Genomic DNA, 15,003 nt, shown 5'->3' on the forward strand with positions numbered 1-15,003 from the left:
AGTGAACTTCAGCTGTGTTAAGAGTCAAATGTGTACAGTGCGTGTTGTATATACACACACAGTCCCTGCTGTTGATCTTGTTTGACCATTCAACGATGTCACATTCGTCACTGGTCCCAATAAAAAGAGGCAAAGGAGGCACGCATCTTTTTGTACATCGTCTTTTGTACTGCAGTAACTTCCACTCAGCCAGAGCATTGCCATGCTATACAACAAATAGTTTGAGTTGCTGGGTCTTGATTACTTTATGTAACGTAGCTCTAATAAAGCTATTTGATTCTTAGTTTTCTCACATTGCCTTTATTTTCAGCTACCAGCTACGTTTTGTGCTACGAGACCATAGCATGAAAGCAGACAGAAGTACAATTCTTCTCTCTGGGAAATAGCCTTAAAAGAAGCTGTTTTGTATATAGTGGGGGAAGGGGTTGAGATACTTTGTTGTAGGAAGATGAAGAAGAGCAGGGTGTCTACCTGCCCAAATACAATCTTCTAGGAAAGGTGCACTGACCATCTGGTTGGGGTCTTATTTCCCATCACTGAAAATTTGTCACCTTGATTGATTGGGGGTTTTAATTAAGCACCTAATTCACCACCTTACCATAGCAGCAGGGAATGTCAGTCTTTTCTCACTGTGCTCATAGTGCTATTACTGAAACCCATTATTACTCCAGAACTTTGGTTCTCCATCAGAACAAAAGGTTTGGTTTTGTTCTCCTGGGCAGGACAACAGCAAGATCCCACATGAAGCACAAGCCAGCCAGTACAACCACGGTGCGAGAAGCTGCTCAGCATTCCAGGTGCTTTACCTGAGAGCAGGCTTGGTTGCTGAGCTGCCCTGAGTGGAACCAAGCTTCATGCATTTCACACACAACAGCCAAGAATAAACAAACACTTTAAAGCACGGCTGGAGCAAGAGCAGCAGACAGCAAGCATAGCACAGGAGTCTATCTATTGCTATGTTACAGTTGCCACAGTCCTGCCAGGGACTCTTCCTTCTAGGAGGGTACATGGTGACAGTTGCTGCTGCTGTAACAGACCACCAGCTTGAGGCCTTTTACTTCTTTGGTAATTGCAAACTCCACAGCCGGACTGAAATCAAGTTTACACCTTACCCAAAAGCCTGGACATCATCAGCTACATGAAGAACAAGACAAAGTTAGCAAAATGATAGCTTTCCTTGGCAGCTTCCAGAGTTAATGCACACTGGTCTTGGTAACAAGTGTTTTCATTTAATAGCTTTCATGCTGTTTGACTTCATCCTGAGCTACTGAGCCAGAGCACATCTGAGCAATAGCAGAAAAAGCTGCTCCCAGATGCTGCCTCATATGGACAACCACTTCTGTAGCCCCTTCCCAGCCATCTCCAAGTTCGGGACTCTGATCACAAAGGAGCGCTGAGGAGGCACTGCTTCCATCCCATCTTCCTGGTGCATTGCTAGCTGCTCTCATGGCTTCTCAAGCAAACTTCAGGAGCTGGAGATTTTTATACAATGTTTATACCACAGCAGAAGTCAGATATTCTCTGTGAAAATCATCACTATTTGAGGTCTGTCAGATGTTTTTTCTGTCCTAAACACTGACACGCATCTATAGACATCTAGAAATATTCTAAGAATAAGCAGAGAATATTGATTACTCTGAGAGCATATACCTGTAGATATCACTCTGTGTGTAAGGAGAGGTCATTAAAATTTGTCAGTGTATGTTAATGTTGAACAAGATATGTATTTCAGTTAGATTGCCCTTTATATTTTCACTTGTTTTGCCCTTCAGACTGACTTACATATGCTTAAGGGTAGAAATTATTTCAATGTAACAGGCAATATGTACCTGAGTTTTAACCTCAATTATCAGCCAGATTTTTCTGGAACATGGGTTGCTTGCTGCCCACTTCTGCAAGGAATCTTAGACTGAACATCCTTGCAGCAGACTTACCATAGCACTGCAGGATTATAGCAGGAGCAGTTCCAAAAGCACATTTGCGAAATAAAAAGGCTGAAATAGGTCAGTGTGATGCTCCATTTGCTTTTTAAATCCTAGATAAAGCATAAGAGTTTCAATCCCCAACTCTACACGGCGAGTCAGCAATAGGAACCAATAGCAACACAAAGAGTGCCTTTCTAGTAAGCCCCAACAGAATTCAGTCATGCACCACTGAAGTCTACACTTACTGCTTTCATGAGCATCAGGAACTGAGATTTTTCAGGTTCTAGTGGTAAAAGCCAAGAGAGTAAAAGCAAAGGGAAAAACTAGAAAAGATTCAGAGAGTGCTGACAGGTATAAAGGCCACGTAATATTTAGCAAGGAAGGAAAGAGCCCATGAAACAAGTGGCTTGACATGAGGAAGGGAAACATGCTGTAAACAGGGAAGAAAAAGGGGGGAGGGGGAGAGGGGGGAAGTAGTACCTTTGCTGTGTCTTTTTCAGTTAGTACTTACTTAAAACAAGTCAGACAATGAAAATGTAAGGCCAAAAATAGATTTGTATGTGCACAAGAAATAACTTTTCTCTGTAACCAGAGGAGACAAGCTTTTCTAGCACTCTAATCACAGCATTAGCCAAGGCAGATTCCCTGAATCACATATTTCCTTCACCAGAGGCCTTTGAGAGTATCCTCCTAGTCCATAAGGCACCTGAAATAAAAGTTACTGATTAACCTCAGACAACCCTTCTCCATTAGATTGAAAAAAAGGATTTGGCAGAATATGGTAAACAATATAACCTGTTAATAATAAAGATACAAATATATATGCTGGAATATATATGGCTGAAAAAAGGACTTTAGGCTCTCAGTAGCATCAGGGAATGTTTTCTGGGGTATCTTACTGGGTTGATTTTTTCAGAAGCATGTAAGAAAATGGCTGGACTATGAACAAACATGAGAAGATCAAAGTGATATCTTGAGAAACTCCATCAACAGTCTTTATGAAAATAGTTTGTTGTTGCTAAAACAGTTTTGTTAAAAACTCAAGGGATTTAGTCCCTCAAGTTTTCAGATTTCATGTGATGAGACACAAAAAGAGTTCTTTCCATTTCTCCTTCCTGAAGCTTACAGGCAATTTTCAGCAGGCAGCTGCATTTCCTCTGTACATATTTCAGCAATAACTATGTCCATTCAATTAATAGTTTAAATAAATATGATTTTAGTTCCCAAGCACGTTCTGCTGCTGAGCATCTAATTAACACCCTGGCAAGAGCACGAGAGAACAGTAACAGCCTTTCACAGGATAACTCAGAATGCATCAGCTGCATTATGAATTTGTGCTGTGTATGAAACTACCACATGGAATAGAAAGCATCCAAGTATCTCTGGGATGAAATGTGTGAGGTAAACCAGTCAGGCAGAGGAATGTTTATAGGATCTCTGCCTGCGTAAGTTTCAGCCCAAACTGATTTCCACCAACCTGAGTCATAGAAGCCAAGATCTTGCCACCAGGTACTCTGAGAGCAAAAGTTCATATAGTAAAGGCAAAAGCGTTTATGATACCTTAAGAGTGTCTGTGCACTTCCACAACTGGTCTTCAACCTTGTATAATTATAAGCAGACAGACAAACATTTAAGTAAAGCCAACAAAAGCAAATTGTATGAACCCACAAAACCAACTTACAACATATGCTTGAATCCATCTATTGCGTATCACAGCATTTGAGCTCTAATTTACCCCTCCTAAGGTGCAAAGTCTGGACATCCTGAAATACAAAAGACCAATTTCAGACCTCATCATCTCCTGCATCCACTTGCACACATGAAGCAGCACTTCCCTTCTATGTTTTGTTTTGTTTTTCTTTTCTTTTTGTTGTTGCTTTGTTCTGTACTTGCACCACACCTTCTTTTCAGAGTCAGGACCACTGTTCATTCACTTCAGCATAATACCTCTTCCACATTCTTTGGCACAAAGGACAAGGGTTCCAGAACAGTAATTCATATTACTGATCATTTTAACTACATCATAGTATGTTCAAATCAGCTAAATGGAACTAGAGATACAAATCATAAGCTTGGTTTGCATGACTTGGCACCATTGCATCATGGCAAAATAAAGAATTGCAATCATACCGTCTTTCTGTGACCTGCATTTAATCAAAGACAGTGTGTCCCAGGGCACATTAACAACTGAAATGAAGAACCCCCTGCTGTTTTAAGAATGGGTTAACACCCTTCTGGCAGCAAGTTCAGAGTTTTTCTCTGGGTATTTTAGTTTAGTTGCATTGACAGCTAATTTCACAGCCCCTCTGCACTCGAAAACCCTAGAACTTGCCACCTTGTCACAAAAACACTGCACACACACAGGGAACTGCTGCCAGCTGGATGCTCCAGAGCCTACCAGTAGAGCTCACTGCTCCAGGCATTATTGCCCATTTTGCTGACTACAAAGCATTTCAGGAATCATCCAGGTGACCTCAACCAGCAGTGCTGGTGCACACACTCTGTGCACTAGTTTCTCTCAAAAAAACCCCACCAACCCCAAACAAAACCAACAACAAAATCAAAGAAAGCCCCAAATTAAAAAAAAAAAAAAAAAAAAAAAAAGTGAAAACTTATGTAATGGTCTCTATGCCTTCAAGTTAGCTGCCTAGTTTGAAGGGAAATAATAAACAAACATGTAATTCCTGCTATGTAAACAGAAAGCATCCCCATGGCACACCAAACTGCACTCCTCTGCAGAGCACCCACAATTGTTTGTGGGTTTTCAAGACACAGGTATGGGCTCTTGGATCCTCTGTGCAAAACCTGGAGTGTTCTACTGCCTGATCCCTGGAACCAACTGGGCAAGTCACTATCTCTAATTCAGACAATCTGTTCTTGCAGGTGATCATTACAATCTAGTGAAGCATCACTGCATCTCTTTAAAAAAAAAAAAAAAAAAAAAAGATAAATCTCAATCCCTGCATAGCCTTGCAAGTAGCAGATCATACCCTCCTAGCCAGCTGGGTTCAACAAGAGATGGCAAGTAGAATTCATAGACTGCACATCCAGCCTGCTCCCAAAAACACATCACTGGGCTTGGTAACTGCTGCAATACATTAACTCAAAATGGTCACACAGTTGTGGTCATTTAGTAAACCAGTATTTCTATTCATGCCTGCTTTCTTTTTGCACATGTAAAGTCCAGTGAAGGTTAAACAAAACAAAACAAAACCCACTAAACAAACAAACCAACCCAACAAAAAAAATTAAAAAGCCAAAACTCCCCAGAAAACCAAACAGACACCTAGATCCAGCTTCCTCTTAATTCATTTTATTTGGCAAAGTAGCAGTTCAGACAGTTCACACAGCATTTATTCAAGCTCTTCAAAGCTTCTGCATTTCAACTTGTCATCTTCTCCAAGAAGTTTTTACTTCAGAACCATTGCTCCATCATGGAAGGGGTTTCATTTTCCAATTCCTAAATGCTACTTCTGGATACTTCTTTCTGTGTGAGTACCTTGACTATGACAAACCCCTTCAGTGGAATGGGTGCACTAATCCCAAACAGCCTTGGTCCCTGAAGTCTTACACCTCCTGAAGTGGTTCTGTATCAGAAAGTTGTTGCGGGGTTTCAGCTTTATCACCTCTTCCAAGTTAAGCTAGCTTATTACACTGTGTCCAGACAAGAATTTGAATACAGATGAGCTCATATCCTTCATTTAACTGATTAAAATAGTGAGAAGATGTAAATAAAGCTGAACTGAAATTGAATGATACAGTGACCAAAAGGTTGAACCTTAGCATGCATTGTTTAAGGTATTTCACTTCAACATCAAGAACTAGATTCACAGTTGATTGTGGGTTAGTACAAATTTGTCAGACGCAGATGGGGTTTTCTGAATTGTATTTTCTAGAATACACACTATATTAATTCCTTTATAAGATTAATCTTGTGTATGTGCTCCCAGGCTGCAGTCAGGAGGTGGTACTTTAACTTCCAAGCATCTGAATAAATTAAGTGATGAGTATCTTTTACATGGGAATAGGATGGGGCTGACCTTCGAAAAGAAGGTTATTTAGAATGTTCCTCTTTCATCTTCAGAGGTTGCTGCATGTTAACCTTTGTGCTTTCAAGAATTATCCTATCACAATATTATTGCATAAAAAGTCAAATATATTTTTGCAGTGATCACTATGGGTTGTTTTTATGCAAGTTATTTTGTTCTATAGTCTTTTTTACCATTAAAAAAAAATATAACACGCTGTTTACTTCTATTCCTGGTTGCTCAAATCTGAGCAGGATGACTCAAGACGAACATGCCCCCTCTCCGAAAGCAGCCTACCTTACTGTACTGCTTTGCAATTTGCTGTTGACATTTCACAGTACCAAAACAGAAAACCTGGGGTAGGAAAAAAGGTTTATAGCCTTCCAACTACTCTTCTATATGAAAACAACTATGTTTCTATCTGTACTTAGGACTCCAGGATTCGTTATTCCTTCTGCTTGTATCGTGTCTTCCTTGTATAACAAGGCTTTCTAAAAAGCCAGAAATGTTTCTGAGTGCCCAGTTAGAAAAACGAGAATATTAATAGAGTAAATGGCTTTGCCAAAAGCAACTTTCTTTCAGAACCAAACGGGTGGATGATTTTTTTTTTTTTTTAACCAAGAATCTAGCAACACGTATCGCAGTAGTCTACTACTGATCCTTACCTTCCACACAGGCACACAACTCCTCCCTTAGCTTTTAACTTCATCTAGCAAAGCAGCAGCGCATAAATTGTTCAGTGACAGGGACACAGCTCACATCGTATTTAGGGAGTTAAATCCATGTGTGCCTCAAACCAGCACAATCATATCAGTAGTAAGCTATAAACCAAAACAGAATTTCAATACTGCATTGATTAATTCTAGAAGGAAAGGGAAACTTTGTCTGTCGTGACCAACTTGAACAGTAATGTTTGATAAGAGTGGCCACCCACCTCTGATGTCTTGATGTTTACTATATACAAATGCCTGGATTTACGGTAATAAAGCAGCTGATTGTATCTACTACATGCTAGTCTATGACACCACGTCAAAAGCTTAAAAAGGAAGTTCATCTCCTTTTGGTAGTGTCTAGCAGACATCGGAACACGGAGAACCTGGTATTACCTACGTAGTGTCGTAACGTGCACAGAAGCAGTTTTACCAAGGGACACAGGAGACAAGAGAAGCGAGTGTTCAAGTACCCCCATCAAAATTAGAGTTCACAAGCTGAAGGTCTTTATCTGCAGTTCTGCAGAAAATCACTTTGAACAGATGAAAGTAAAATAAAGGCATGTTAAACAAAACAGTGCCCACATAAAACTTTCCACCATTTCTTTATCAGATTTGCCTTGAGCATCTAAAAAAATAAAACAAATACCACACTTTTCCATGCTGATAACAACAGTATAATGAAGTCCAAAACAAGCTGCAATGCTGTTGGTTTTCAAAAAGCTTTTCGAACTGGAGATGAGCAGTTCACTGTAACACTATGTTTGGGTCAAGATGATGTAGCTTTTACAGTTCATCCCTGTAGAAAGAAAACACATTCTGTTAGGTTTCTCCTTCCCTTGGAAATCCCATTTTAAATGTTTTGATATTGATTCAGGTTACATTAAGTGCTCATGCACTTCAGCATAACTTTAGAATAATCCCTTCAAGCATTTCAGAAAAAAAACACCAAACAACAAAACCCCAAACCAATGGAAAGGCAACAGCAATCCCATATTGCTTCATACTGTGATGTACTGTGAAATATGGGTCCTTCTGGTTTATATTTAATGGACTATTTACTTTAATGAACTTCCCACACACTGCATAGCTCAATACACAGCTACCTGTCATCCAAACTGTTAGCTGCATGCTGGCTAGAAATGAAGCCAACTTACTAGACAGGGTGTTGGCAAAATACATTCTCTGTAGCTGCCAAAAACACAAGTTCAGCTTCAGCTGCAGTCTCTCAAGAAAGCTAGGAACACAATCTCACACCAGTGTCATGCAGTTTGTATCACCTACTTTATTTATTTCGCAAAGCAGCTCAACTGTCTCCTGAAGGAACTATGTCAAATTAGGCCTAGGTTATGGAAAGAGTGAGGGCAGAATCAGGAGTGGGGGGTGGGGGGTGTGAGTGTGTGGGGGTGTGGAGGCAGATTCAGGTAGGAGAGAGGACATACCAGGAAGTCTCTCTACATCATTACGAAGAAACTAAAAAACGCAGGCTTTTATTCCTGAAGGACATTAAAAGCACATTGAAACAGGAAACCCATAGAACCCATATTCCAACAGTGAAACTATCATGTATTAGAGATTTAAATATTTCTAAAGCATTAACTTTATATTAAAAATTCCATCAAATCTGAAACCTCTGCACTGCACCTTTATGAATATTGGAAAATTCAGAGGTGTTTGTCTTTTTCCCCGAAGCCATAAGCAATCTATAAACTCACAATGAGTTTGGTGTATTTTTTCTTACAGTGGGTGCATCATTCTTATTAGCCAAAGCAAACACCAAATTAAGAAAAACCTCACTAATGTGATTGCTGGCTCTATACACAACAGCGTTTCCAGTTATCATGCAAACTAACCCACAAAAAAAAAAAAGATCACATGCAGCAAGCAAAAGCTTTGAAGTTACAAAGGTATTATCCTTCAGGAATCATATAGCATGGAATGACAGCATGCAAAACATTTTACAAACAATTAAAAGGCTGTTGCAACCAGTGCTTAAATGACTAGTTTTCTATCTAATGCAGCTGGGATCCAAACCTTGTCATTTGTTAGTGATAAATATTTGCATTCTTTGCACTTTGCACTGCCTTCTAACAGTGAGGTACTAATCACACAGCTTCTGAGAATTGTAGTAATTACAGACCACAAAGAAAAAGAGAAGGGGGAAGAACACATCTTGGCAGGGGTAAAAAAAAAAAAAAATCCATTTATAGCCAGAGGTTTGGAAGTTCTCCATATCTGCCTATTTCACAGAATGGGTATTTGCTTCCTTTCAACAGATAAAAATAAATGAACATCAGATGCTCAATTTAAAATGCAGTGCCAGTGAACTTAGGACAAGTACTTCATTCATCCTTCATGTTTCCATCAATTATTTTTTACAACTTCAAAAAGCATAATGACTCCTGTTGTTGCTGGTTTAGTCTCATGCACCTAATTGCTGATGTGATTTTCATCCCATAGCTTTGTAAAAGCCTGGCCTTCTACTGTGACAAATAATTAATAATCCTTTAAACCCAAATTAGGTCCTTGAGAAATTGTAACACATAAGAAAAATTATAAGAAACAAATAAGAAAAATTACCCTAAAAATATTAAACATAGCAACTTTACCTAGCCACAGACATTGACAAGGTTTCTGCATAATGTTGCTAATGCACTTCACGTATTTGAAGTCTGGGTTATTTGGGTTTTTTCTTTCACAAAATGGTTATCTGTACTTAGAATTCAAGTAAGTGATCCTGACATTTTAATTGTTGGCCTATTGCATTGTTTTAAGCTACTCCTTACCACATAATAATGTTTGTGGAAGTATACCCTAGATGTCACTTTTATAGTCTGTTTATTAGAACAGGTATTTTTCATTTGTTCTTCACTACTCGTTTAATCGAACAGCATGCCAGCTCAGAACAATGCATGATGTCTCTGTGTCTTAAAATTATGCAGCATTTATTTTTTACTGTTTTGAGAAGCTGAGCTTATATGTGCACTATTGGATTATACATATTAGTCACAGAAAAGTCTTAGACCATCAGGCAGGTCTCACTTCTTGGCTTTCCACCTAATGTGAACAGCTAGCAGGCTTAAGTACATACTGCAGAACAGCATCAGCTGATCTTCAGTTGTATGTGTCAGAAGCTGCCAAACTATGAAATCTACCAGGTCTCAACCACTGTTAAAAATGCAATACTTGTCTATCTGCCCAGCAGATCTATCCTGCTACAATGCTGGAAAGGAAACTCAAAAGATGATTATTTCCTTGTCAAAAATACCCTGGTGTCCTCTAGAGCCACAGGAAAGATCTACTACATCACTTGTATTTTCCTCCCTTTCCTGGTCTCAAGTATTTGCTGTGATTCTTACAAAAAATCCTATCAGGCACTCCTTACAACTCACTTACTAGCTCCCACTTAATAAACATACGTACATACATATACACATACATATATATGCTTTAAGTCATCACAGTAGTCCTTCTCAGGCTCTTGGAATTACAGCAAGAGAATGAGTCATCTAACATTGTCAACTGAGGCACCAAAGCAACCTTATAGCTCAAGACAAAGCAAATTTCAGAAGTCATTAACTCAAAATTACTGTTCTAAAGTTAAATTTAAGAAAGTCTGAAAAATTTCAGCTTGGTAGTAGGGAAAACATGTACAGGAATATCCCACACTTCCCACTTGGAGTATCCAACACCAAACCAGGAAGCATTTTTAGAAAAATCTAATGGGTAGGAAAATCTAATTTCAGGTGAATGTAAGAGTTCATTATGGAAAAAAAAAAATTAAATCTTAAGTCTTAAAAATAACAGGAGTTTAGGACCAGTAAGTCATGAAGTTTTGCAATCTATCTCCACCTCGTTAATAGAAAGCATTAAAATTAAACATTTGAACGAGTATTTATAAATTTACCTGAAATCTGTAACTCAACTCTTTTTGAACCACTTCAGTTTTCTTGTCATTAGGTAACATTTGACTTTCCCATTCTGATACATCACCTAATTCATATTAGGTTACACTCTGAATTTCAGTATCTACTCAGTGTTTCAGCAATTAACTACTTCTCCCTTTGTAATTTTAAAGATAACTAGGTAATAGTTGGACTTGTAGCATATTGATCCCGAAAGGTACTGCTCTGTACTATTTATTATTTGCTACAATCAATCATCAAATTGAGAGTGTAGGCTAAAATGATAAAGACAAGGAATTTCCTCTGCAACCCTATTACATCAGTTACATCACAAGCATTTGTGCAGAATAAATATTTTGTGCAGAGATTCTTTCTGACAAAGTAAAATTTAAAATTTAAATTGTTAATCATTGCTCTACATAGCCTAAGGAATTCCAGACAAAAATTCCTGCTAATTTAAATTGAAATTAGATAATTTGCTCATCAGAGGCATTTGAAACACTGAGTAAAGTGTTTCTAAGCAGAAGCATATTAAACTATTTCTAATAAATACATTTTCCAAAAGGGTGGTTAATCATGTTGTATGTACAGGTAAGTGGAATAGTGTAACAGCCCCAGGCCAGTTGCTGCAGTTTTTTTCTCAGAAAAGTCATAGTGTCATTATCATTTCATTTTATCAGCGAAGGTAAATTTTGCATGATATTTATAAATAAATTCTACTAATGCAGTAGTAGAAAGAGGGCTAACTTTGCCCTCTTTAAAACTCTGCTTAGAAGTATCCAGTGGGCTAAGGCTCTAGAAGGAAAGGGGGTGCAAAAGAGCTGATTAATATTCAAACATTACCTCCTCCAAGCTCAAGAAAAATGTATTCCCTTGGGGGAAAAAAAAAAATCAAGTAAGGGAGGCAGGAGACCTGCATGGATAAGCAGAGAACTCTTGGAAAAAAAAAAATCAAAAAGATAAAGGAGGTTTACAATATGTGGAAAAAAGATCTGGTCAATTGGGAGGATTACAGAAATACTGTCAGAGAGTGTGGAGATGCAACAAGAAGGGCCAAGGCTCTCTTGGAACTGAGTCTTGCCAGGGAGGTGAAAGAAAACAAGAAGAGCTTTTTCAAAGACATCAATGACAAAAGGAAGAGCAGGCAAAAGGTGGGGCCACTGCTGAATGATATGAGAGATATAACTGATGATGCAAAGGTGGCAGAGTTGCTGAATGCTGCCTTTGCCTCAGTCTTTACTCCTAAGACCAGCCCTTAGGAACCTCAGTCTCTAGAAGCAAGGGAGCAGAACTGGGGGGAGGACACTCCACTACTCAGTCAAGACTGGGTTAGAGATCACTTGTACCAACTGAAAACACACAGATCCATAGGCTTTGATGCGGAGCATTCACGAGTGCTGAGAGAGCTGCTGATACAACTGCTGAGCCTCTCTCCATCATCTTTGAAAAGTCCTGGAGAACAGGAGAGGTGTCTGACGACTGGAAGAAAGCAAATGTCACTCCAGCCTTCAAAAAAGGCAAGAAGGAAGACCCAAGCAACTACAGACCAGTCAGCCTCACCTCCATCCCTGAGATGGAGCTGCTCATCCTGGAGGTCATCTCTAACCACATGGAAGAAAAGAGGGTCACCAGGAGTAGCCAACATGGATTTACCATGGGGGGATCCTGTCTGACTAATCTGATAGCCTTCTACAAAACCATGACCAAAAGGGTAGACAAAGGAAGAGCAGTGGATGTCATATACCTCAACTTCAGCAAGGCTTTTGATACTGTCTCCCGTAACACCCCTGTAGAAAAGCTCACGAAATGTGGCATAGACAATTGGTCCATGAAGTGGATTAAAAACTGGCTCAACAATAGAGTTCAGAGGGTCGTCATCAGTGGCACAGAGTCAGCTTGGAGGCCTGTGCCCAGTGGTGCTCCCCAGGGATCAGTACTGGGTCCAGTTTTGTTCAATATCTTTATCAATGACCTGGATGAGGGCATTGAGAGAACCCTCAGCAAGTTCTCTAATGATACAAAACTGGGGGGGGGGTTGGCTGACACCTGTCAGGCTGTGCAGCCATCCAACAAGATCTGGACAGGCTGGAGAGCAGGCAAACCTCATGAAGTTTAATAAGGACAAGTGGAGGGTCCTGCATCTGGGGAGAAATAACAACATGGACCAGTACAGGGGTTGTCCTGTTGGAGAGCAGCTCCACAAAGAAAGACCTTGGAATCCTAGTGGACAGCAAGTTCTCCATGGGACATCAATGTGCCCTTGTGGCCAAGAGGGAAAATGGTATCCTGGGGTACATCAAGAAAAATGTGTCCAGCAGGTCTAGGGAGGATCTTCTTTTCCTCTACTCTGCCATGGTGAGGCCACACCTGGAGTATTATGTCTAGTTTTGGGCTCCCCAATTCAAGAGAGACAGGGATATGCTGGAGAGAGTCCAACAGAGCCACAAGGATGATGAGGGAATTTGAGCATTTCCCCTATGAAGAGAGACTGAGAAACCTGAGGCTGTTTAGTCTTGAGAAGACTGAGAGGGGATCTCATCAATGTGTACAAATCTGAGGGGTGGGTGTCAAGTGGATGGGGCCAGGCTCTTTTCGATGGCACGCAATAGTAAGACAAGGAACAATGGATACAAACTTGAACAGTTTCACCTCAATATGAGGAGAAATTTCTTTACAGTGAGGGTAACAGAGCATTGGAACAGGCTGCCCAGGGAGGTTGTAGAGTCTCCTTCTCTGGAGATTTCCAAAACCCACCTAGATGCATTCCTGTGCAGACTACCCTAAGTGATCCTGCTCTGGCAGGGGCGTTGGACTTGATCTCTGGAGATCCCTTGCAACCTCTAATATTCTGTGATTCTGTGCAGATTTAGATTGAATATTAGGAACAAGTTCTTTACTATGAGAGTGGTGGATCACTGGAACAGGTTGCCCAGGGAGGACGGTTGAGGCCTATCCCTGGAGATATTCAAGGTGAGGCTTGATGAGGCCCTAGGCAACCTGATATAGTTGAGGATGTCCCTGTTGATTGCAGGGAGGTCAGACTAGATGACCTGTGGAGGTCCCTTCCAGCCTGGACAATTCTATGATTATGTGAAGTTTTTAAGACAGCTGCCCTTTTGGAAATAAAATCCAAGATTGCTAATTGTTCCTTACATTCTTTTTGTCTTATTTGTGTCTTTTTGTCTTATTTGTGTCTGAAATAGTGTGGCCAGAAGGAGCAGGGAAGTGATCATCCCCTTGTACTTAGCACTGGTGAGGCTGCACCTTGAATACCATGCTCAGTTTTTGGGCTCCTCAGTACAAGAAAGATAATCAATATGCTGAAGTGGGTCCTAAGAAGGTTAACAAGGCTGTTGAGGTGTCTAGGGAACAAGTCCTGTGAGAAGCAGCTGAGGGAACTAGAGCTGTTAAGTCCAGTGAAAAAAGAAAGACTCAGGAAAGACCTTGCTGCTCTATACAACGCCCTGAAAGGAGGCTGTAGCAAGGTGGGCGTCAATCTCTTCTTTCAAGTCACAAGTGATAGGACAAGAGAAAATGGCCTGATGTTGCACCACAGGAGGTTTAGATTGGATATTAGGAAAACTTTTTTCAGTGAAAGAGCTGTAAAGCACTGGAAGAGGCTGCCCAGGAAAGTGGTTGAGTCACCATCCCCTGGAGGTATTTAAAAGACATGTAGATGTGGTGCTGAGAAACATGGTTTAGTGGTGGACCTGGCAATGCTAGGTTAACAGCTGGACTCGATTACTTCAAAGTCTTTTCCAACCTAACCAGTTCTATGATTCTTTAAATTGTTTTTCCATGTAACTCATAAATGAACTCTCACAAGACAAGTAAAAATCTGAGATATCCTAGTTTACACAAGAACTGCCAGTAAAGTAGCCAACAAGCTGTGTTCTTAACTGTGCAGCACAACAGGTCTTCTCTTCTCCCTATTTATCAGTAAGAAAAAAAACAACAACTAATAATTGGGAAGTTTTTGGTGAAAGTGTACTCACCCAAAATGGGCACCTACCATTGGATCTCAGATGCACTAACACATTTCGTTTCTTAACAGAGATAAGGTTCCTGTGCATATTCTACTTCCAGATGTCCCCTGGTGTCACATTTGAGAAGGTTCCCACTAACATTTGCAGCTTAAAAATACTACTGCAGCTGAACCCAAGCTAGAAAATTATGGGCTTGATTTAAAGAAATCAAATAATATTCACAAAATAAGATTCTTAATATTGCATCACAATGTCTATCAAAATCCAAGGAGTCTTTTCCTTCCAGCTAGTCCAGGTCTTGTTTTGCTAGAAGTTCTAGGTTTACATAGTGAAGAATGATGCAAAACATCTGAGGGTAGGTTTGACCTCAAAAACCACTTAGAGATCAAGTCACTGCTGTGCTGCTTTGTAGAGCACCCTTTACCTTAGTAAGGAACTGTACTAAATTC

Source organism: Indicator indicator, chromosome 2 (assembly GCF_027791375.1).
Source record: "Indicator indicator isolate 239-I01 chromosome 2, UM_Iind_1.1, whole genome shotgun sequence".
NCBI classification, from domain to species: Eukaryota; Metazoa; Chordata; class Aves; order Piciformes; family Indicatoridae; genus Indicator; species Indicator indicator.